Consider the following 23,412-nt stretch of genomic DNA (forward strand, 5'->3'; position numbering starts at 1 on the left):
TGGCATGATTGAAGAACACACTTGCTTGGCATCGGCAGGGTCGGAGACAGTGAAAAATATTAGTACATAAAAGCTTGCTGAGTGGCCTGCCCTCGCCAACAAACATATCAACAGACTGACACTTTGTCTTCTGCTCATCTAGCAAGGACTAAGCACTAAAGGCAAACGATGATAGGCCACTTTACACTGACAAATGTAATCTCAAACATTTGGCACTGGTTAAAGTGTCAAAAGAGCACTGATGTCTGTTCATTTCTCTGCCATTCAACTTTTTTTTTCATTTAAGTTAAAAGTAAAATATTTAGCATTTGCCTACAGTGCAGTAGATATATAAATTCTGACAATAATAATCCTTCTGTATCATGTCTGTGTGTATTTACTGACCCTGGCTTCTGCTGTTATTTTCTACTTCTGTTTTGCTGTGATCATGTTATTTCTGGGTGTTGACATGAGGGCGGTGAGTTTATATAAACAGTATCACGCAACATGCACAGACAGAACAATACAAACACAAAGCCACTCTTGTTTATTCTGCTCTTTTCCCTCACTGCACTACTTATAGAGTTGTGCAGTTCCGTCTGAGAGACAAAAATCTGGGTAAAGCGCCCATGTCCACACCTCTGTCAGTCAGATACAGAAGAGGAGGAGGAAATATGTGGTGTGATTGTGTTTCACAGCACAGTGGGAAAAAAAAAAATACCATTCTGATGTTTTATTTCACTGCTTTTTTTTATTCATCATCACCATTCAACCTGCTAATCCAGTGTTTCCCGACCTTTTTTGGCTCATGACCCCATTTTAACATCACCAATTTCTGGCAACCCCAGACATTCAAAACTGAGACTTTTTTTTTTTGCTAAAATTCATTTGTTTTTGGTCATGTAATAGTTTGCTATACTATGTTGCAAATAAACATTAATTTTAGATGACATTTAGTCTATATAAAGTATATTATTATGGACGGAGGCAGAAAAGCCAGGTGTAGATTACTGCAGAAAGTGATCATTTTATTTTCCTTGGTCAGGATATGTACAGTCAGTTCAGCTTGGATTTACAAGGCTGACAATTAATACTGAGCAAACAATAACTCAAACTATAATTATGAAAGAGCTGCAGCATCTGAAACCGACCACAATGAACGTTTGACAGATAAACAGAACCACAGTGCTTCAGTTTCAGCTTCACAGTTTGTCATGTCTTTTATGTATTGAGATTGTCTCTCTCAACTCACTGTATATTTTTTAGTAATAATATAGTAATTTTTTTTTTTTTTTTACGTTTTTTTAATCAGTTACTAGAAATTTCAGGCAACCTCATGTGGGGTCCAGACCCCAAGGTTGAAAAACACTGTCCTAATCAGTCTGTTTGTTAAATCTAAGGCCATAAAATCACCTAAGGGTCTATAACAGTGGAGCCTGTATGATAGTTTACAATAACCTGTCTCTTTAATAACAGATTAGTTAGGGTTCTTTATTTAAATAAAATACAGTTATTAGTGCAGTTTTCCAAAGGCAGTTTGTACCTGCAGTAGATTGGGTTAGACTTTAACGGCCATTTACACATAGCTGGGGATTTAATAAACAGAGATATTTGTCTGTGTTTGTGCCTACCGTTTACACGACAGTGACGGGCACGCACACAGTAAATGAAGGTTTCTAAAAACTCTGGCCAAAGTGGAGATTTCTGCAAATCTCCGTTTTCATGTTTGCGTGTAAATAGAGGGTAACGTGACAACGAAGATTCTCAGACAGATGAAGGAAATACCCCACCAAGCTAAAAAAAAAAAAACATGATGAAGAACATGGAGATGTGAAACACCTAATATGAGCTTTATTTTATATCTCAGTAATTGGTAATCATCCAGTTTGGCAGATGCAGTGGAAACTAATGGTAGATAATTTGGTGCTACCGTCAGTTGAATACAATGTGTAACTTCACTTCATCCTCTACTGTTTATCATCACATGTAAAGTTGTAGAAACACACATGGGTGTGTTTTATGGACTCTGAGATACAGTACTGGAGCACACTGAATACAGAGCAATCCAATCCAATCCAACTTTATTTGTAAATCACTTTAAAACAACCCCAGTGGACCAAAGTGCTGCACATAAGAATAATTAAACCCAAAATAGAAGAATAAAATACAGAAATAGATTTAAAAACATAGAAACGGTACAAAAAAAGAAAAAAAATGCTATACATAAGAATAAACAAAACTCAAATAAAAGAATAAAATAAAAGAATAGATTAAAAAGCCATACAATTAAAAACAACAATAAATAAATAAGCAAATAGGTAAATAAGAACAATAAATCACTATCAAATAAAAACAATAGAATAAATATAGTGGCTGAATGAATAGAAGTAGACCCAAAAGTCATGATTTAACGTCTAGATTTCTCTGAAGCAGAAGGAAGGGGTGAAATTTTCAGTTTGTTTATGAACCCAAGTGAAATGCTACATATTTTACCTATAAGTCGTAAAGATGACTGCAAGGTTTTGTATAATCTAAGTCAGTTCCTTTTAGACAGTTGGCTGGTGGAGCAGTGTGTAATCCTTGACATTCTATTTCTGTTAAATATAAATATCATTATGGGTAAGCACTCCAGCTGTCAGTCAATAGAGCAGGGAGGATATGTTTGTTTTGTTTTTTTTTTAAACATCTGGTGTCACTGTCAGTCTCTATTTTACAGAAGTTTTTTATTTATTTGGTCATGACAGTGCATGTTAATGAACATCTGTATTGAAGCAACAGCAGATGTGAATATATAGATTATAGCTAAAATGCTAATTTACATCTGTAGTCCCCAAGCAGGTAACAAAAAATACATCACAATTAAAACAAATACAAGAATAAAAGAACAACGCAATAAAAATTCAACACATTAAGAATGTTTTTTTTTTTTTTTTTAGCATCTTTATCAGCAACAGAGCTTGATTTGAGCAAAAACAATTAGATGAATAGCTAACAGGCTGAATATAAATTAAAGAAATTGTGTAAAATGAAATGGTTTTGTTTCCATTTTTGTCTGATTTATTGTTCATTTTAATTTCCTCTTTCTCAACGCAATGCTGATGTCTTTCTTTTCCTGGGGAAGAACCCATCCCATCTAATTTTACTGCTACTCGCCATGAAAAAAACACTCAACTCAAGCTCTGAGTTATCAAAATTCTATTGGCTACAATAAGTACAGTTATCCATCTTGCTTAGTGAAGATGATTTTCTTGAAAGATGACAGTAGGATGAAATTAAAAAAGTCAAGATGATGTACAGAAACACTTTATAAAAGGAAGATAAAATATATATCCATCTTTCCATTTTACAGCATTTATAGGTCACCGGCATCTAAAAGATCTCCAGAGGATATAGAGTCTCTCATCAAGGCACGCTGCTTTGTTAAAGTACAGTGCAGAAGTTTAAAAGCCTCCATAATCATCGGTATGTGATTAAAAAGACAATCCCACTAAGGGGAAAAATCAATTAATGTAACATAAAAGAAAAAAACGAAACATAGAACTGAAAGATATTAATGGGAGGTGAACAATCTTTGAAATGGTGCTTTTATATGTGGTTTAATGCATGTGTTCACTATTATTATTACTATTGTCATTGGTGCTTTTAGTCATTTGCCAGTGTTTTACCTACACAAGTTTTTACCTTCAGTGTTGTTTTTATTGGAATCAAGGTAAAAAAAAAAGAAAAAAAAGTGACAGTTGTACAAGAAAAAACAACGCTTTTGGATTTTCCACATAACGTAAATATGATACCCACCCTACAAATTCCTGGGTAATGCTAGTTTTTGACAAGCATAGACGTATGATGACTTTCAGAGTGTCAAAAATCATACTTCTTAGGGGGGTCAGGTCATTTATGTCCAGTGCACGGCTCATTTTTTACTCCCCCTAAAAGCAAAAGCCCAAAAAAAAACCCCATAGTCATAAACCTCACTTGCATTCCAATCACTCCTTGTAAATTCCCTACTATTATCCTTAAAGCAAAGCATTTACAGATAAATAAATCAGCGCACGAGTCGACAATATACCAAGGCTTTCAAGTTGCATTAATGATATACAGCTTTGATCTTTCCCTGTACGCCAATGAATTCTGTTTAGTCCACAAACACGTAAACACAGGCACACAGCCACCGACATCTTTTCTCCTCATAAGATTTTCATTTAATCTTGCCAATTATATTCTTTATCATCTCTTATACAGTGCAATTTACATGTGGCATCTTGGGGACTAAGAAATAAGCGCAGCTCCCGAATGCTGCTGTGAATATGTTGAATATGTTAAAATATTAGAAGTGGAGGAGATTTGTTAATTCATCAAAGCTTCATTAATACCTTGTTGTCACAGAGCATACACACTCTCCATTAAAGATACCCTGGGAAAAATGTAAATATGCTAATATATGAATGGGAAATGATAACATTTCCTTAGAGAGTTAAAGACTTAGGAAGCGTTTCAGCATTAGAAGTAAAAAAGTTAAGTTGCTGCAGTGAATGACAGCTATCAGAATGATGGATCAAGAAAACATCACAATGGATATCTTTTTGTTTTTTTCGACATGTTTCAAAGCATTAGGATTTGCTGTTAATTACATGAATTAATAGTTTGAGCTGATGGTTTGTGCAAGCTGTGACAATATACATTATAGCCCCATTCCATTCTGTGTGAAACTGCATAAAGTTGAACAGCTGGTGAGGGTAAAAATGCTGCATATGCTGCTGATTCTTTTTTCTGAATTTGTCATTTGTGTGTTTGAGGGTTCATTCTAGCCCCCCCCCCTCCTCCTCCTCTCTACTTCCATGGTCTTCCTATTCTCATTCTCTTTCTTTGCCCATTTAATCCCCTTCAAGGTCAGATGAAAAAAGCTGGAAAATGTCCCAATATGCACTGGGCAAAAGAAAAAAGAGGCACCTTTGTGAAGCTGACAGTTCATCAAAGTAATACTATAGTTAGACACTCGTATTCATAACGGGTAATTTTAAGTTTTTTAATTCATCAGACTAGAATGAAAGGACACATCATATGCACATTAGGGAAGGTTTTAAAATAAGTCACTCCTCTCAGGAGTTTTGATATAGTAATTGACAGGGATTCTTTTTTTTTTTTTTTGTCTACTTATGTGACACTTGTCTTCCCATCCAAACATTTGCTATGCCCTCTCCTTTTTTTTCATTTTGGTCATAAGTAGAGGCATTTGTTGGCTCTGTTCTGCCTTATTCTTGACACCTAACCTCTATTGCTTTCATGAAAGGAAGCTTCATTTGAGTCACGCTTTTTAGAGGGGGGCATAAAATGGAATTTTAAGCTTTCAACTGTCCCATTTCTACTGTCCTTGACTTGTATTAGTGAGCATTTGCTAAATCACTTACATAAAATGCCACACATTTAGGTACAAAAACTTGACACATTTTATGAGTTGCCAAAGTCACTCTCCAATTAATTGTCAATGGAGCAGCTCCAAGCTATATATCTTGAAGACACACAAATTAGATTTTTGGCTCTCTGGCTTTCTGGCTTTGGGAGATAGTCATTCATTTTCACAAACACTGATTAAAATGCCTAAAGCTGCAGGATTACCTGTACTGAATGCAAATTCTAAAAAATGAGAGGTATGAAAAACAGACTAATACCTAATAGATACTCCATTATATGTACAGTACACTTTTTATGTTTAGAATATATCACTAGGCAAGCAAGCAAACTCATGCTTTTCATGTCCAAACTGTGGATTAAGTCTCTTAGGATGAGCGACTGAGTTTTATGTGAGTATCAGCACTTGTAACAGGGGTTGAAAGCTGCTCATGCATGCAGCATTTTAAGCACAAAAGGGAACTATGCTTTCATCCTCCCTCTGTGTACTGCTTCTCTTTGTTCTTGTGGGACAGCGGCGTCCTCAAGGTGTTGATTTGAAGGGAAACAGAATGGGTTGTGTCATTTGGCATGCCAGCTCTGCAGGCCAGTTGATGGATGGAGCCATGTGGCAGGTTAAGGTCTGCCTCCTGTGTGGCAGCTACACCATGCAACAAGAGTGACAAGCGCCGCTGCTTAGTGCCAGTGAATGGAAGCTGGAGAATGATGGTGCGTAGTGGTGGCAGAGGGGTGAAGAGAGGAAGAAAGTGGATAAAAAAAAGAGACAGAATAAAATAAGTGAGCTGCAAAGGAAAGCAGAAGAATAAAGGACAGGGAGAAATAGATGAGGGAAGGAAAGGTCAAAGATGAGAAAGAGAAGTGGAGCCAGAAAGGGCTCCTCCAACATAATAAAGCACTTCTGTAAGAAATAGTTACGTGTGAAATCTAATGGAAAAAATGGCAGTGAAAAAAGACAAAGGAGATGAGTGCTGAGAGATTAGGCCAAAGTATGGTATCTGACAGAAAGTAACTGCATTAGAAGGAGGAGGATTTTCTAACCAGCAGAGAAGGATGGCCATTCTGTTAGGAAGATAATTAAGGTATGGATTTTTACTGCTTTTAATCTGGAACCTGTGACTGTGACTGCCACTGAAGTACGGACACACACTAAAAAGATGAAAATGTGTTTGAAAGTTGATCATGCACTTTCTGGGTATGTGACAGGTAAAAGGACATTCTTGTTTCACAATAATAAATTCAGCTGAGAGACGGTGCAGTTTGTTTTCACCAGGCTACAAACTGTGATGCTGCACAGGCAGTGTGGTGCTGGAAGCTGTCTACATTAGGTTTGGTAGTTTTGTGTCATAATTTTCCAATTAGTGCTACACACAATGAACAGATGAGACCGACAATGGGCTGTAAAAACAGTTTAAGGCGTACACTATTGTACTTAATGCATTTGATAATGGTGAATAAAACTGAAAGGACAAACAAAGATATTTCATCAAATAACATATCTGTGAAGATGCCACAGCAGAGTTCATCTTAACCCTACGACGCAAAATGTATCATATTTAATGCATGAGTTTTGAAGCCCTCTACATAATCATTATAATATTTTTTTTCTTGAAAAACCTGGGGGGAGGAATTTGTTCACCAGAACCCTGTCCAGTGGCACTACAAGATTGTCATTAATGAAGAAGGAGGCAGAACTTTACCAATTTTGAAAAGGAATTACCAGTTTGTTAGACATGTTTGTGTTATATTGTTTTAGTTTGTTCAGAAATAATAATATTTGAGCATTGAGACCTGATGTATCAAATATGATACAAAATTGAAACTCATACATGGAAATTGATATTTGAAAAAAAAAAAAAAAAAATGTTTTGGGTTGTTCAGATGGACCACTAAAGGCTCCAGTTTCAAAGAACTGGAATTTTCTGTCAATGATTTAATGGTTCCGACTTTACAGGGTTAATTAATTTTGATTTTTATTGTAATCGCACCGAAATGCATGAGCCCAAAATAGGGGTGAAAGATGCCAGAATTAGAAAATACACTGTAAATCATTTGGTTCTTACCAAGATAAAAAACAAACTTAGAGTTAGAAGTGTAGATAATTTATCTTGTTTTAAGAGTTAACTTCTTATTTTAAGTGTTCATACATATGTAGACATGCTTATTTCTCGATTTAATCATCTTGATTCAAGAAATCTCATCAAGTGAAATTGTCTTGCATGGACAGATATTTCACTTGTTTTGAGTACCTTTTTCCTCAGATTTAGTGTTTTTATCTTATATTTAGACACCCCTTTTTTGCAGTGTACACACCTTTCCTGTGCAGCTCTCTCCTCTTGGTCCTAATCAAAAGACTAGATATTTAGATAGATGGCCTGACATTGTTAGATGGTGCAATGAGAAAGAGAAGCCGCTTTTCTAAGCCATGCAACTGAGAAATAGAACTGTGTTTGATGTATTTAACCACCCTACCGTTCTGAAAAGACCTAAGATCATTATGAAGTATACTTTCTGCAGCCTGAAAACACAGTTCACAGAAGGGAATAGAATTGTTATTTTCTGTCACACAACTTCAAGTGTAATACACTGAGGGATTATTATGGAATTTATCCCAAATTATGCTTTAAGTGTGCAATACACACATTTAATCCATGAAAACCCAAACCTCCAATGGTGACCAAAAGTATTTACTGAACTAAAATGTTTAATATCTGTCGATCCCTTAATCCTATCAATACATGTAAACAATTTAGATAAAGTTCAGTTTGTCATTTCTTCATGGTCATCAGATATGACCCATTCGGACTTTCAGAGGCTCTCTAGTGATCGTGGAAACACCGTCATCTTCTACAACATTGATTCACCAGTAAAACCCATGGAATTGGATCAATGACAGTGGATGAAGACACTTGGTTTATGTTTAGTTATTGATATCCTTGCTTTTTCTTCAGTTTTATCCGCTTTGATATAATAATCTCTGAGTTTTCATGAACATCTAAATTAAATCTAGGAAATGAAATACAGGAAAATACATGATTTACAGTGAAAAATGCAAAATACAGAGGATGATATTATAATAAATGGTGAAAAATCATTTAAGAATCCCACTGAAGAATTTTGAAGTGTACTCCACAATAAACAATCAATTTTTTTTATTGCCTGTAGGTCACTTGGGCATTTTCGGAAATTTGTCGTGACATGCATTGTGGGAAACGGAGCTCCACGCAGCCGCATTTTGGCCACAGCAGATTTGATGAAAAAATGGTGACAAAAGTCATATGCAGCTTTAAACAGAGAGAAAATTAATTTGGGAACTGACACAAAAGTACCACTGGGTCTTTATGGGTTATATATATTTTTTTCATCCTAACCAACTAGTTAGGGCTCCAGTTGTAGATTCTGTATCCACTGTCTATCCACCCTAACCATCTGTTTGTGATCAACCAAAAAGTGGAGGTGCAGTTTTGATATGAAGCATACTGAAACAAATATTCTTGGCTCATACATATCAGCAGAGAAATGTACTACAGTAAGCTTTTTTTTTTCATGTGATTGAATATTTGTGTGGAAATACCTTTATATACAGCTGACCTCAAACAGACCAGAAGGTGCAGATTGCCACAGTTTCCTTGAGCCTTTTATTAAGTTCCAGCTTTTATTTGTTTTTCATCAATCTGCCAACAAACTGCGCTTCCTGGAACATTTCATTTAGCACCCCAATGTTTATTTCAAAGAGAAGAAGGCAATATAAATACTATCCTGGAGCAAATATACTGTAGCCGTTTGTGTTCCTCTTCAAGGTCTGTGCCATTCCGTAGAGCTGTGGCGTACTCTTTTATCACTCACCCCATCTCAGTAGAACTTCAGTTGAGTAAATCTGGCCGGACATTAACCCTTAGGGGTCCACGATCACGGCCCCGTGACTCAATCACATGACATTTTCAACACGTCGTAGCATCGGTAGTCGATCATGTAGACCACTGGGGACAATTGCATTCAAAAGTGCAGACTTGAAACACTCTCCCACTATTTATTTGATGTTGACAGAGTAAATACAGCCGGAGATGTGGTTTGAATCTGGAGCAAACAAACGTGAATAAAAGTATGAAAATGAGGTGGGGGGTTGGTGTTAGATTTCTGACCATATCTGTCATTTTTTTGTCCTTTTTCACAACGGAAAATAACTGGCTGAATCATTAGCATTACAGGTAAGGGTGAGAATGACCCCCACCTGAACTGGATGTGGAAATTGGGAGGATCGGGGTGGGGGGTGAGAAAACACCTATATAAAGATATGCTTTTATAATAATAATAATATTAATAACTTTATTTGTATAGCACCTTTAAAAACAAAGTTTACAAAGTGCTTTGACAGAGGGCACAACAGCAGGATACACGAAGCAAGTAAAAACACTAAAACAGAAGCAACACAATTAGAGAGATGTATGAACAAGTTGATTATCAAACAGGATCAAATTTAAAAATTGAAATTAAAAATTAAGGTTAAAAAGGGGACATACATCACATAAAAGCAAGTCTATAAAAATGTGTTTTAAGAAGTGATTTAAAAGATGTTACTGATTCCGCAAGCCTTATCTCCTCGGGCAGGCCGAGTGACTATACTATACTCAAATATGTCAAATATTTGATATGTCAAATATTTGAGTATAGTTTTAATTTATTGCAATTTGGATTTTATATACCTAATATCTGGAACCAATATTCACTTTTAAAGTCTTTGAAAAGGTTTATTAAGCATCTTTGTGTTATTTATGCAATAAATTATATACATTTTTCAAATCGGATTTTAGATTTGTGTGTTTTTTGTCCTTTGGTGTTGATATAGTAGGTTAAAGTGAAATAATAATAGGCAGATTAGATAGATGAAGTTGTGCTGAAAAAAAAGACATGGGTATAGTAAACACTTCTTTATATAGAACATAAAGGTAAAATCAAAAGTACTCAAAAATGGCCAAAATCGGCTCAGACCCTAAGGGTTAAGTAATTTATTTTAGAGCAACTTCTGCCATTTTCTTTTATTGCGTAGCGCAGGGGTCACCAACCCTGGTCCTCAAGAGCTACTATCCTGTATGTTTTAGATTTTTCCCACTTCCAGCACACCCGATGGTCATTATCAGGCTTCTGCAGGGCTTAATGATAGGCTTGTCATTTGAATCAGCGTGTGTTGGAAGAGGGATACTGTAACGTCCTTGACACACAAAACTGGTGGATTCAAATGCACGACTAACCAAAAATGAAGATTTAACAAAAGTATTTTAATATTCCAAAAGTGATGAAACAAAAGGCGCTCCCAAGGAGGATCTAAAATACAACTTAAAACAATATATTGCGATATTTCATTTCACAATACTGTATCAATATTAAAAAGTACTGTATCAATATTTTTAGGTGTTTATTCAAATGCAGATATTGTGAAGGTTCATTTTAGTTTTTTTTTTTTTTTGTTCTTCTTTTTTGTTTATATTTAATTTATTATTATTTAACACCCTGTTATTAAATAAAGTTAGTTCCTTCCAAAAATAATGTTATGATGTTAGTTCTGAACTAATAGAAAATAAACATTTGAGCAGGATCTTAAACTGTAATGTCTGTAAAATATAATTTAAATTTTAACACAGGAACATTTTGTGATATATATATATAGCATTAGATCCTGTTGTGATCAAATAAAAATGTGTTTAGTATTTGTCCATGTTACTGGTGTAATTCAATTCTTCAAAGAAATAATCATTTAAAAAAAAAGAAACAAACAAAAAATTGCCTTTTTAACAGTGTCATGACATATCGTGATATATCATATCGTAATCTTAGTATTGTGATTTGTATCGTATACCAGATTCTTGCCAATGACACACCCCTAACTCCAACTTAACATAAAGTGACTAATCAGAAAACAAAGACAAAACACTGAAAACCTACGACAAGACTTGAGATTAGAAACACTAAACGTTAACATAACTAAACTAACACACTTGACGCGACATGACAGATACATCTAAACCATGCAGGATAGTAGCTCTCGAGGACCAGGGTTGGTGGCCTCTGGTCTAGTGTCTATTCACATATCCGTCTGTGTGATGAAAAAACACATTTAATACCAAATAGAAATAATTTGCTTATTGTTTTCTCCAAAGCAAGCTAGACCGAAGGGCTCTCAGAGGGTGTATTTCTTTCTGATTGTGCAGCAGACACACTTGCAGTGCAGGAAACAGATTCACTTGTCAGGACTTGAGACCATGAATTGCTGATTAAAAATGGACCGCTGTGACAGTTAAGTGTGACATACAATAAACACATTCGCCCTTGCTACGAATTGTGTTTTGATGCCAAGGACTCTTCCGTCTTTTTGTCACAAGTGCTTGTGGACGGTGATTTAAGAGCTGCATGAGTTGACACACTATTATGGGGTGCTTTGGAAACAGACAGCGGTGATGGCTTTTCTTGCGGGGGAATTCAGTGCTTTTGACATCGCAGCTGCTGGGGAACAGTGCACATGTACAGTCATGCGAGTCTCACTTACCCTTCACCCACAGATTTCTGACATAAAAGCTATAGATGCGTATTTGACAGTAAGCTCTCACTTACTAACACTTTTGTGCCCTTCAGTGTTTTTTTTTTTTTTTGTTAAAGTCACTGTGTCACAATCTGAACAGTTAGGAACAAATCTGTCTTTAAACACTGGGTTCATTTTCTGCACTTCAGCTGTAAACATATCTGATAAAAACTGGATTCAGTTTATCTGCCAGGTTTTTATCCAATAGTTCTTCCCCTTTTTTTTTTATCTACAACTTAAACAAGGTATAAAAATCATTTTCTTGCTGCAGCACCTCTCGATTTTCAGTTCATAATATCCTTTATGTCTAGACACCCTTCATTTCCTGTTTGCGCGCCTGTTCTTTAGCTTGTTTTTCCTTATATTAAGCCAGTATTTTGATGTTGCCCCAGGTTTTTGACAGCATCCCCCTGGATTTATGGATGCAAACGAATTACAAGAAACAGCATAAAACAAATTATGCCATAATATCAGAAACAATGTGCTGTATGAAGGGCATTTGCATATTTTTATCCTAAATTTTTCTCACAGCAATGCCTCTCATTTGCAAAGGTTTGGTGTGTGCTTTTGATGGATTCCATAATTTCATGAGGAGGTGTGCGTTGGTGAGATCTAACCATTAGCATAAATCACCATCCTAAAACATGATCTGTTCTGCTCTTATTCACAAAATGATGCTGTGGAGTAAAAGCAAAAAATGTCTCACTGCATATCTTGAAGTTCTGCCACTGTGTGATCTTAATGCAGTATTATGCAATGATTCTACTTCTAAATAACTCAAAAGTGAGGCATATGTGTTTTCTTGAGTTGTTTACTTAATATTGACAGTATATAATTAGTGAACAAAGGGAGCGTGATATCTCCTATTGGTTTCTAAGTTGCTGTTTTGAAGTGGCCATATTTGGACATCACATCCCCCCCTTTTTTGGGGAGATATGACCATAACCTGTCAATGCATCATGTCCCCTTTACTAATGTTAAGTGTACTGTCAAAACACTGAAACCTATTGAGAGACAGTAATATGGACTGTCAGTTACTTTCTGGTGTTTGCATCAAGGACATAGCAAGTAAGTTGTGACATTTTTTTAATCCTCTCATAGCATGCCCCTCCTTATATTAACATTTAAAGTAGCTATATGTAATATTAGCACTTTAAAATGTGGACCTAAAAGTATATTTAGAGTGTTGAAAATTAAGAGCAAAGAAGCTGTCCCAAAGATGCCAGTGTGTTGGAGTACAGAGATAATGCACTGAATCTGTTTACGTCAACAGTCCAGCAGATGTAAGTGACCACTAGAGGGAGTAGTGAGTCACTCTGCTGGTCTCCTACGGTGAGGAAAGCTAACCCAACAAGGCCTTTGACCAAAACGTCAGAAAGTGACTAGATGGGATGAGAACCACAAAACAACAACTTTCAGAGTAAAGAGTTAAAAAAAAAAAAAAAAAAAGACTGATGCCACTTTTCCACTGCACTTTTCCAGCATGACTCGACTCAACTCTACACAGTCTCAGTGCTTTTCCACTGGGGGTTGTCCCTAGTAACTGTATTTTTTTTGTACCACCTCTAGCAAGGTCCTATCCGGGCTGAGTTGGCACAGAAATTTCACTGCTGGCCACTGATTGGTCAGCAGGAGTGTCCTCAGGTTCATACTTCCGTATAGCTTTCATAACTCTCCTTTGTTTTTCAAGTGTGTTTCATTTCACCACTTGTATCCATTTGTGGCTCTCTCATTTCACCTTTTCTGTGACAAAAAGCCACAGACTGAGCAACAAGTACAGCATCACCTCGATGTCATCCATTGTTATTACTGTTTACTATACTGAGTGAGACTTACAGGGTGGGGAAGCAAAATTTACAATGAACATTTAGTTGTTTTTTCTCAGCAGGCACTACATCAATTGTTTTGAAACCAAATATATATTGATGTCATAATCATACCTAACACTATTATCCATACCTTTTCAGAAACTTTTGCCCATATGAGTAATCAGGAAAGCAAACGTCAAAGAGTGTGTGATTTGCTGAATGCACTCGTCACACCAAAGGAGATTTCAAAAATAGTTGGAGTGTCCATAAAGACTGTTTAGAATGTAAAGAAGAGAATGACTATGAGCAAAACTATTAGGAGAAAGTCTGGAAGATACTATTAAAGAAGAATGGGAGAAGTTGTCACCCGAATATTTGAGGAACACTTGCGCAAGTTTCAGGAAGCGTGTGAAGGCAGTTATTGAGAAAGGAGGACACATAGAATAAAAACATTTTCTATTATGTACATTTTCTTGTGGCAAATAAATTCTCATGACTTTCAATAAACTAATTGGTCATACACTGTATTTCAATCCCTGCCTCAAAATATTGTAAATTTTGCTTCCCCACCCTGTATGTCGACTAAAAACAACGTCACAACAGTTTCGGCTCTACTGACCACACCCATCTCATTGGCGCTGAGGTGATGCCAATTGCAGTGGAAAAGCAACGGCACGAAGAGTCGAGTCAAGCCGAGCTGGTACCATGTAGTGGAAAAGGGACATATGTGATAAAATGAGACACTGTTGTTGTTTTCAGTGGACACAGCTCTAAATGAAAAGAATAGACTTTAATGCTAAAATTGCAGCGGTGCTTTTACAAGTGTGACTTTGATCACAAAGATACCTTTGGTGACAAGTGAGAAAAAAGTAATAATACGTGGCCACGAGTGACTAATGCATGGCCACAAGTTAGTAATGTGTGACCACAAGATAATTCACCTACAAGATTGCTATGTGGCGTAGAACACCGATTTGATGCTCTTGCTAACATGGAACACCTCAGTTTGGTTTAATTTTATTTTCACCTTAGTACAAACTACCGTGATATACGTCAAACACCTGCAGTAAGGCATGGGGTTATAGTACGGGGCATTACTAACTCGTGGCCACACTTATCTCGTAGCCAAGCATTACTAACTCGTGGCCACACTTATCTCGTAGCCAAGCATTAGTAACTCGTGGCCACGCATTAATATTTTTTTTCCACACGTCACCAAAGGTACAAAGTATAAAGCCTATAAAGACAGAAGGTTTCTGTTTCTGTTTGCTAAGTTCAATGTTTGTAGAGTTTGGACCTTGTTTGAACAATTCTGAAGAGATCTTTAGTGCACCTACTGACAACACAAACTACAAAAATAAGGTAATCTGTAGCTGTTTTCTGTCCAAAAACAGGGCGAAGATGACAGATCTATAATGTAAACTACTGATTTACACAGTGACTTCTATAAAAAATGTAAGCCGTCAACTTGGAGGTGATAACGTGACTAGTATACATACAGTAGATGTATGTAGGATTAAACAGTGAGCTTCATGCTTTATTCAGTGAGTGATGCAGTCTATGGAGGAATAGTACTGATTTAGTAGTGGTTTTGATAGCCGTAAATGTGTTGGTAGTTTGGAATATCAATACAACATATCATCTATTTAACATTACCTGGAAATATTTCATTAGACACATACATACTGTATCTGTAGCCATGATTTCTGCCTGAGTTACATCTCAGTGATAGTGAAAAAACAAAAAAAAAAAAAATCCAGAATCTGCATCAGAAGCATCTAAAATATATATTTTGTGCCTCTGGACAAAAACATGCAAGAAAAAAAAAAATAAATAAATACATTAATTAAGTATTTCTTGAGTGGCTGGCTGTGAATCAGTTGCACATCAGGTCATAAATTCTGTTTGTAGCTCAGAAAAATTACGAGTATAGAAAGCTTCTGAATGCCACCACTTGTATTTGACATTTAAGAACAAATCTGTCGGTACAAGTGGTTTTCTTGTGCAGCCCAAGGATTCCAGGAGCTGTAGAGATTTTCCCTGGTTGACTTTTTACTCACATTTTTCAAAATAATTTCCCATGCAGCACAGTTGTATCTTGGCACCTGGACTTTCTCTCACCCTGAGACAAAATAAACCTTGCTGTGACCTGGAAGGGTTTATCCCAGCATGACTCATTAACCTGACACAGAGAGCATGGTGTTGGTGCATGGGAGCGTAGTACTGGCACAAACATCATTTGCATTTGTACGCACACACCCACCAAACACGGGTAGGCTATCTGCAAGACTGCCCACACACATGTCCACACTCACTACGTCACCCCTCATTCCTTCCCCAAATCCATCACTGCCACTTCTGTCTACACCCCCTCCTTTAGTGCTAATGTGTGAAGCCAGGTATAATTAAAAAGCTCTAAAGCACTTCTCAGGCAGACTTTTTAAACACCATAGAAAAACACATTTGCAGCCACCCAGAAGATTTCATTAGACTTGTGTAGAATGCTAATTGAGGCGACAAACAAATAACACAAGGCTGACAGGTATTTTGCAGGTGTACAGCTAAGCTATACAGTAAAAAAGAGTATTTTTTGGATCATGTATAAGGCTGTAAAAAGAAGTGCAAATATAAAATTAAAGAAAAAAATATCAGCGTGGAAATTTAATCATGCTGTGCAGTATCATGTATTTATTTTTTGTTTCAAATAAGCTTTCCCTTTAACTGCTGACAAAGTATTGCCAATATAAATCGAAACATTTTATTTTTCAACAGCATAATTTGGAAGAATAACATGAAACTAGCTATTTAATGTTCAAATTGTAAAAGCAGTTTCTGAAGACCAGTTGTTTATCAATTGCAACTCAGGAAAATGGTTCTAGTAATTGTTCATTTGAGACCTCACTGGAAAAAAAAAAAAAAAAAAAAAAGTGTCGTATTTTGTTTTGTATAATTCTGTAAGACAGAAACAAAACAGAAGCCAAAATAATAATAGTTAGTGCATTTATGTAAAACATGTCATTTCACTTCCTTTTAGTATTTCAGTATTTATCTTAGTAGTATCTTAAAATCAGTATGCAGCTCCAGTCACTTCAGTTAAAAACCTCAGACCAGGCCAGGAATCTGGGTGTTCTCACAGATTCAGACCTGAATTTTAAAAACCACATACAAGCAATTACAAAGTAAGTCAGCTTACTATCACCTCAAGAACATTTCTAGGATTAAAGGGCTGATGTTGCAGCAGGACCTTGAAAAACTTGTCCATGCATTTATCTTTAGTGGAGTTGACTACTGTAACAGGATTTTCTCTGTTCTGCCTAAAAAGTCTATCCGACAACTGCAGCTGATCCAGAATGCTGCTGCTCCAGTCCTCACTAAGACCAAGAGAGTGGACCACATCAGTCCAGTTCTGAGGTCTCTACACTGGCTCCCTGTCTCTCAGAGAATAGACTTTAAAATTCTCTTGCTAGCATATAAAGCACTGAATGGTTTAGGCCCAAAATACATCAGAGACCTTCTAGTCCAGTATGAACCATCCAGGCCGCTCAGGTGGTCTGGTGCAGGTCTGCTCTGTGTTCCAAAAGTCAGAACTAAACATGGAGAATCAGCGTTCAGTTTCTATGCTCCGTATATCTGGAACAAACTACCAGAAAATATCAAGTCTGCTGAGAGTCTGAGTTCTTTTAAGTGAAGGTTAAAGACTCACCTGTTCACTGCTGCCTTTGACTAAAAGGCTTTTGACTTTTTACCTCCGCCAAGGAGGTTATGTTTTTGCCAGGGTTTGTTTGTTTGTTTGTTTGTTTGTCTGTCCGTTAGTGTGCAACATAACTCAAAAAGTTATGGACAGATTTTGATGAAATTTTCAGGGTTTGTTGGAAATGGGATAAGGAAGAAATGATTAAATTTTGGTGGTGATCAGGGGTGGGGGGGCCCACGGGGGGGCCCATTTCCAACAAACCCTGAAAATTTCATCAAAATCTGTCCATAACTTTTTGAGTTGCACACTAACGGACAGACAAACAGACAGACAAACAAACAAACAAACCCTGGCAAAAACATAACCTCCTTGGCATGGGGGGGGGGCCACGGGGGGGGGCCACTGATCAGCCTTGGTGGAGGTCTGCGCTCTCCGAGTGCTTCTAGTTCAATTTTATATTCTCTTTCAAAACTCTGCACTGCAACTCTTACTTTAATATATGTGTGTTTTTATATTTTCTTACTTGCTGTTTTTAATCACCTTTTACATGTTTCTTTTATAATGTTTTAAATGTGTTTCTTTTTTCCCTGTCGTTGTATTTCAATATCCTGTGTGAAGCTCCTTGAATTGTCTTGTGGCTGAAATGTGCTATATAAATAAACTTGCCTTGCCTCGCTTTACTACATCATTGGTGGTGCTGTGTCATAGTCTGCAGCGCAGAAGTCTCAATAAACAAACAAAAAATAAAATGTTGGGCGCCAGACAGGAGAAGGGTTAAATTACCTTCCACATGTCAAATTTATTACATATTTAACTTAAACGTGAAAGAAACAAAAAAAAAAAAAACAGCTGCTCACTTTATTGCTACAAAAGACATCAGATAACAGCATAAAATTAGGGTTTCTTAATTTTCTCAATTTTAAATCAGCAGTTCAAAATCATGTACATCATCATCATAACATTTCTAATTATTCGTCAACTCAAACAAGTCTTAAATCAGGAAATAAACAGTAAATTAAAAAGACATTAAATTAAACTTAGGTACTCAGAACACAATAGCTTTTTCTTTTTTTTTAACTCATGTAGGTAGAGAGGGAGGATGAGTGTGTAGGAGTGTATGCATGTAGATCTTCAGGGTCCTTCAGTTCTTTCCAGGGGATGGTGGTGAGTATGGAGTTCAGTTCAGATCAGTTCAGTTCATGGGGGTATGTGTGTGTGAGAAGGGGTAAAGATGAAGGGGGTCCAGTTCAGGGCAGGTTGGAGGTTAGGGGCATATGTGTGTAGAGTAGGGGGAGAGAGAGAACACAGGGGTATCTTCAGGCCAGACGGGGGAAGCCAGGAGAGTGTGGGGGGAGAAAGGGGAACTTATCTGTCTGTAGGTGTCCTCCGAGAGAGAGTAACCGCTGAGTCCGAGCAGAACAGGTCTGCCTGCTCCAGGGGTTCAGATGCTCTTCTAAAGACTCCTGGGTCCACACCGGTCCATTTTCAGATTCTTCAGTTAAAGTCACATTAAGGTTTTCTTTTTTGTTTTGTTTTTTTCCTCCTTTCCTTGTCAATCTCACTTCTCCTTTAGAGCCAGTCTCCTTCCAGTCTCTCCTTTGTTTGAGTTTCCCTCCTCACACAGCTCTCAGGTGTGTCTCATTTATAAGTTTCCCTTCCCCCTCCTTACCAGTGATGTCACTGTTACTTTCTACTTCCTGCTACAAGTCGGAGGTCACCTCTTGGTTTTGTTGTTTTTGCAGGGTTGAAATTTTCATATATATTTATTTCTCATTCTCTTTTCTTCAGATACAACAAGAAAAAAAATCACTAAATATTTGCATGGCCTTAAAAGTCACACACACAAATGGAACTAAATGCGTTCTACTGGTTAAAGTCACTATTTACGTGACCCCTGACCCCATGAACAGAAGCAGCACAAACGTCTGACGTGTTTAATGAAACCTGGTACAAAACATCAGAAATTAAGGCAATAAATCTCATATTGTCTGAACAAAAGGGTTAAAGACATGTTAAGTGCAAAGGGAGATCACACTAAATACTACCACTTTGGTTTATAGAAGCTGTTTTTCCCTGGAAACTTTTATTTTTACTGCTGTACATACCTCACGTATATCAAGAATATATCTTAAAAGGGTCATATTTTGCTAAACCCACTTTTATTAGTCTTTGGTGCATTTATTTGTGTATTTGGACCCTAATAGTTCCAAAAGTTTGAATTTGAACCCTCCAGGTGCTGCAAAGCTATGTTTATATTAATTTTGGCAAAAATTGAGTGGATTTCTACAACCCATTTTATTTCCTGCATAATTTCTTACATCTATAACTAGACATTTGCACATATAAGGTGGAGACATCCAACGAATATTTTTCTGAGTACACCATAATTGTTTGTCAGCAGCAGCAGTTGTAGTTCATACTGAAAATATGTCCAAACTTCGAGCCGATTATATCAAGTGTTCAGTTGTTGGTTGACGGTTGGACAGAGCAGCACAGCCAACAACCTGGAGGGGGTGGGGCGTGAAGTGGCTCATTTACATTTAAAGGGCCAGTACTCAAAACAACCTTTCTGGTGTCATTACTCAGAAATATTGTTGAAGATGGACCTGTGGAGTTGAATTAATGAAGAATTCAGACCCAAGTATAGCATTTACAGTTTATGTAGACCACAGGGAAATGTTTTAAAAAGCATAATTCCATTTCATAAAAGCAAAATATCACTCCTTTAATACATAGACTGAGAAAAAATTCAGTTTATTCCCAGTAATTACCCAATAATTACAATCAGGTTCACACGTGTCTTGCAATATTGATAAGAATATTAACTTATACAGTCACACAGTAGACAGGTTGCTGTCAGTTTTACTTCCAGGCTTTGACTGATTCTGATTAACGTTATTGATTGAGAGAGGAAATTAATTTGACATTCATTTTATGTACAGAAAGAAAAGGAAATAATTGATTAACTGAGTGAAAATGTCATTGTGATACCAAATGGGTGCTTCTATGAAACTGGTCCCTAAAAACAGGACATGAGGGTTAAAAATTTAAACCAGATGTAGACTAATGTTATGAAGCAAGTTTTGAAGCACTTTAGATCTATTTTAACAATAAATATTTACTGAGATAAAAGAGAAACAATTTTTCAGATAAACCACATATTTATATTATTTTTATGCAAAAATCTGCGTGTAGCACGGTAAAAAGGACACGAAAATTATGCACTAATATTTCTTTGAATATCTTTTTATTCTCACAGGTACATTTTGGGAATCAAACTAATTATGCAAGGCAGAGTGTTTCACAAAAATGACTGTTGCAAAATCATTCTCAATTTCTATGTGTTTAAATGGGCAGGTTCCGCATGTAACGTGAGTGGACACAATGGGTTAGACACAAAACCTGGAATGAGACTGAAAAACCTGCATGTCTGGATTAGAAAAACCACAAGGATCATCAAATTTAACAGTGGCTTTGTTTATAGTGGTATATAAGACCATTTCAAGCGATTTTTTTTCCAGATCAAATGCACCGACACCTAGGTTGCTTTTCCTGTCCCAGTTTTGGTCCTATTTTTGGACCCAATATTTTATCAAAAATTAATTTTGGGATGGCTTCGAGCAAGAGTATACTTTTTTTTTGCATTCATCTGAAGTCATCATTAGGTACATCCTGGGGGGAAATATGTGTAAATGTATCTTTTATTATTGGGTCTAAAAAGCTGGCAAAGTACCAGGTACCAAAATAAACCCACTTTCATAGAGGCACCCATATACCTTGATAGCAATTGTTAGTGTCTGTCGAAGCAGGCAACAGAAAGAGTCACTTTAGTATACTGGCCTCTAGTCAGTAAAAAACAGCAGCTAAAACACACACATATGTGTTTTCAGTACTTATATGGACACAGTGTACATATTAATGACACTTGTGTTAACCCAAGTTTTACATCATAAAATTCAGCATGTCAAGAATTTGCTGAGGAATCATATTTAACTTACACTGCGTATTGTATCTGTTATCATTGGTTTAACTTTGTTGTTGTTCATTTAAGGCAGTGGTTCTCAGTTTTTTTTCTGTCGGGCCCCCCTTTGGAGCACGAAAAATCTCCAAGCCCCCCTGAACCCCAACAACATTGTACCTGTGGTGCAATTATTACTTTTATTAAAGAAACATCAATATTGTAAGAATACTTTTTGCTTTTCCTTGAATAATTTGTTGTGCAAATTAAAAATAACGCAGATTTTTGATTGAACAATACAATTGAACTCAACAAGACTGCTCCCTGAGACATTATTTTTCAAAATAAAAATAGGAAATGTGTAATTATCTTACAACTATGACAGTAAGGTACTTTTTTTTTAGAACAAGAAACACATTTTGGTAACAAAGATGAACATTTTAACAATATCAATGGCTGCAATGAGCCCGTTTACGTTGCAGATCTGAGAACATCAAAGTGCAAACTGTACAAACTGTGCAAAAACAGAAACACTGCACATTTTTCTTTTCCAGTCCAGTCCTTGTCCACTCTCCAAACCTAAACTCTTTGTCTAGTCCAGTGACAGATCACCATGGCAGTAGATTTATTTGTTGTACGTCCCTAAAATGAGTCCAGGGTGCTCCAACGCTAAAACATTAGTTCCACCTGCTACATGTTCGAACCTGAAGAAAAAATAAACACCTAGGAATGATCCCATGCCCCCCCTGGCAAGCCTTCACACCCCCCCGGGGGGGCCCGCCCCAGTTTTTGAGAAACACTGATTTAAGGTTTGTGGTGACTTGTAATGTACCGTGAAAATTCAATATTTAGATTAGGTAACTTCCCTATTAGATTGTAGTGGTTAAATGTGTACCTATATAGTAACTATGACATGATACATAACAGGGCTACCCTACAGAGTAAATAACCATCTGGTGGTCCAGTATTGTATAATGGGACACTGGTTACTGGGATGGAGTCATCAGATCACCAGAACCTCAGTGAACATCAGTCGAAGGTGAGAGGTTAAGAGGTTTGTGGAGTTTATCGCGCTTATCGTCCACCAGCGTTGCTCCCTCCTGGCTTAACGCTCCCACCCCTGGACCCCGGTTCTGTCCCTCTGACCCTCACTGATGCTCCTCTATTCCATTTTCCTCCCAATAACAGCATGACAAATTGAACCTGCCAGAAAACGATCTATCATTGTCCTACATCTCATCCTCCTCTGCCCTCTGTTCCCTCCTCTTCTCTCTTTTGGTCTCTCTTTTCCTTTCTGTCCCTGCTACAGGACATTCCCTTTTCCTCTTTGTATTTCTCTCATCTTAATGGTTTCATGTTTCTCTCCACATGGGCACTTTATCTTTTTGCCCTTGCCCACCCCCTCCACCCCCAATAACCTCATCTCCTTTTGTCTCCTCTCTTATTGCACCATATACTTTTGTCTGTGTCTCCATTTCTCTTTCTCTGTTTATCTTTTTTCATTCTCAGTGCAAACATGTTTCTCTGCAATATTATGTCTTTATATGTCCTGTCATCATTCCCTTTGCCTCACAGACAGATGCATTATGGTATAGATTTGTACACCCTTTGAACCGTCACTTGTCCTTGTTCCCCTCCAGTAATTTTGCACCGTGGGAATAATGACTATAGCATGGACAGTAGCAGATAAAAACATTAGTAGTTGTGTTGTGCTATAAGAGTTAACAAAAATAGAAAAAAAAAAAGAAAAGAAAAACAATCTTATCTTTCCCATGAAGCAAAATAATTTAGCTGGCTGTGACTAAATCCAACACCATGTGCTTTTTCTCCATTAAAAGCCAAGTATTATTACCATGGACCATGGAGAAACTGTAGTGCACGCGGAGGAAGCATTAATTACTTTGCGTGATGAATAAACCTTACAACTCGACAGGTAAATAATAGATGGCTCCCTCTTTTTCCATGATCAATTAACGGTACCTCCTGGGAACTCCTC

General features: G+C 36.9%; 1 protein-coding gene across 1 annotated transcript in view; it reads left to right on the forward strand.

The window, feature by feature from the left end:
- Nucleotides 1-23,412, forward strand: part of grid1a (glutamate receptor, ionotropic, delta 1a) — a 374,524-nt gene that overhangs the window by 235,030 nt on the left and 116,082 nt on the right. The gene's annotated exons all lie outside the window — the stretch shown is intronic.

Source organism: Sphaeramia orbicularis, chromosome 15 (genome assembly GCF_902148855.1).
Source record: "Sphaeramia orbicularis chromosome 15, fSphaOr1.1, whole genome shotgun sequence".
Taxonomy (NCBI): domain Eukaryota; kingdom Metazoa; phylum Chordata; class Actinopteri; order Kurtiformes; family Apogonidae; genus Sphaeramia; species Sphaeramia orbicularis.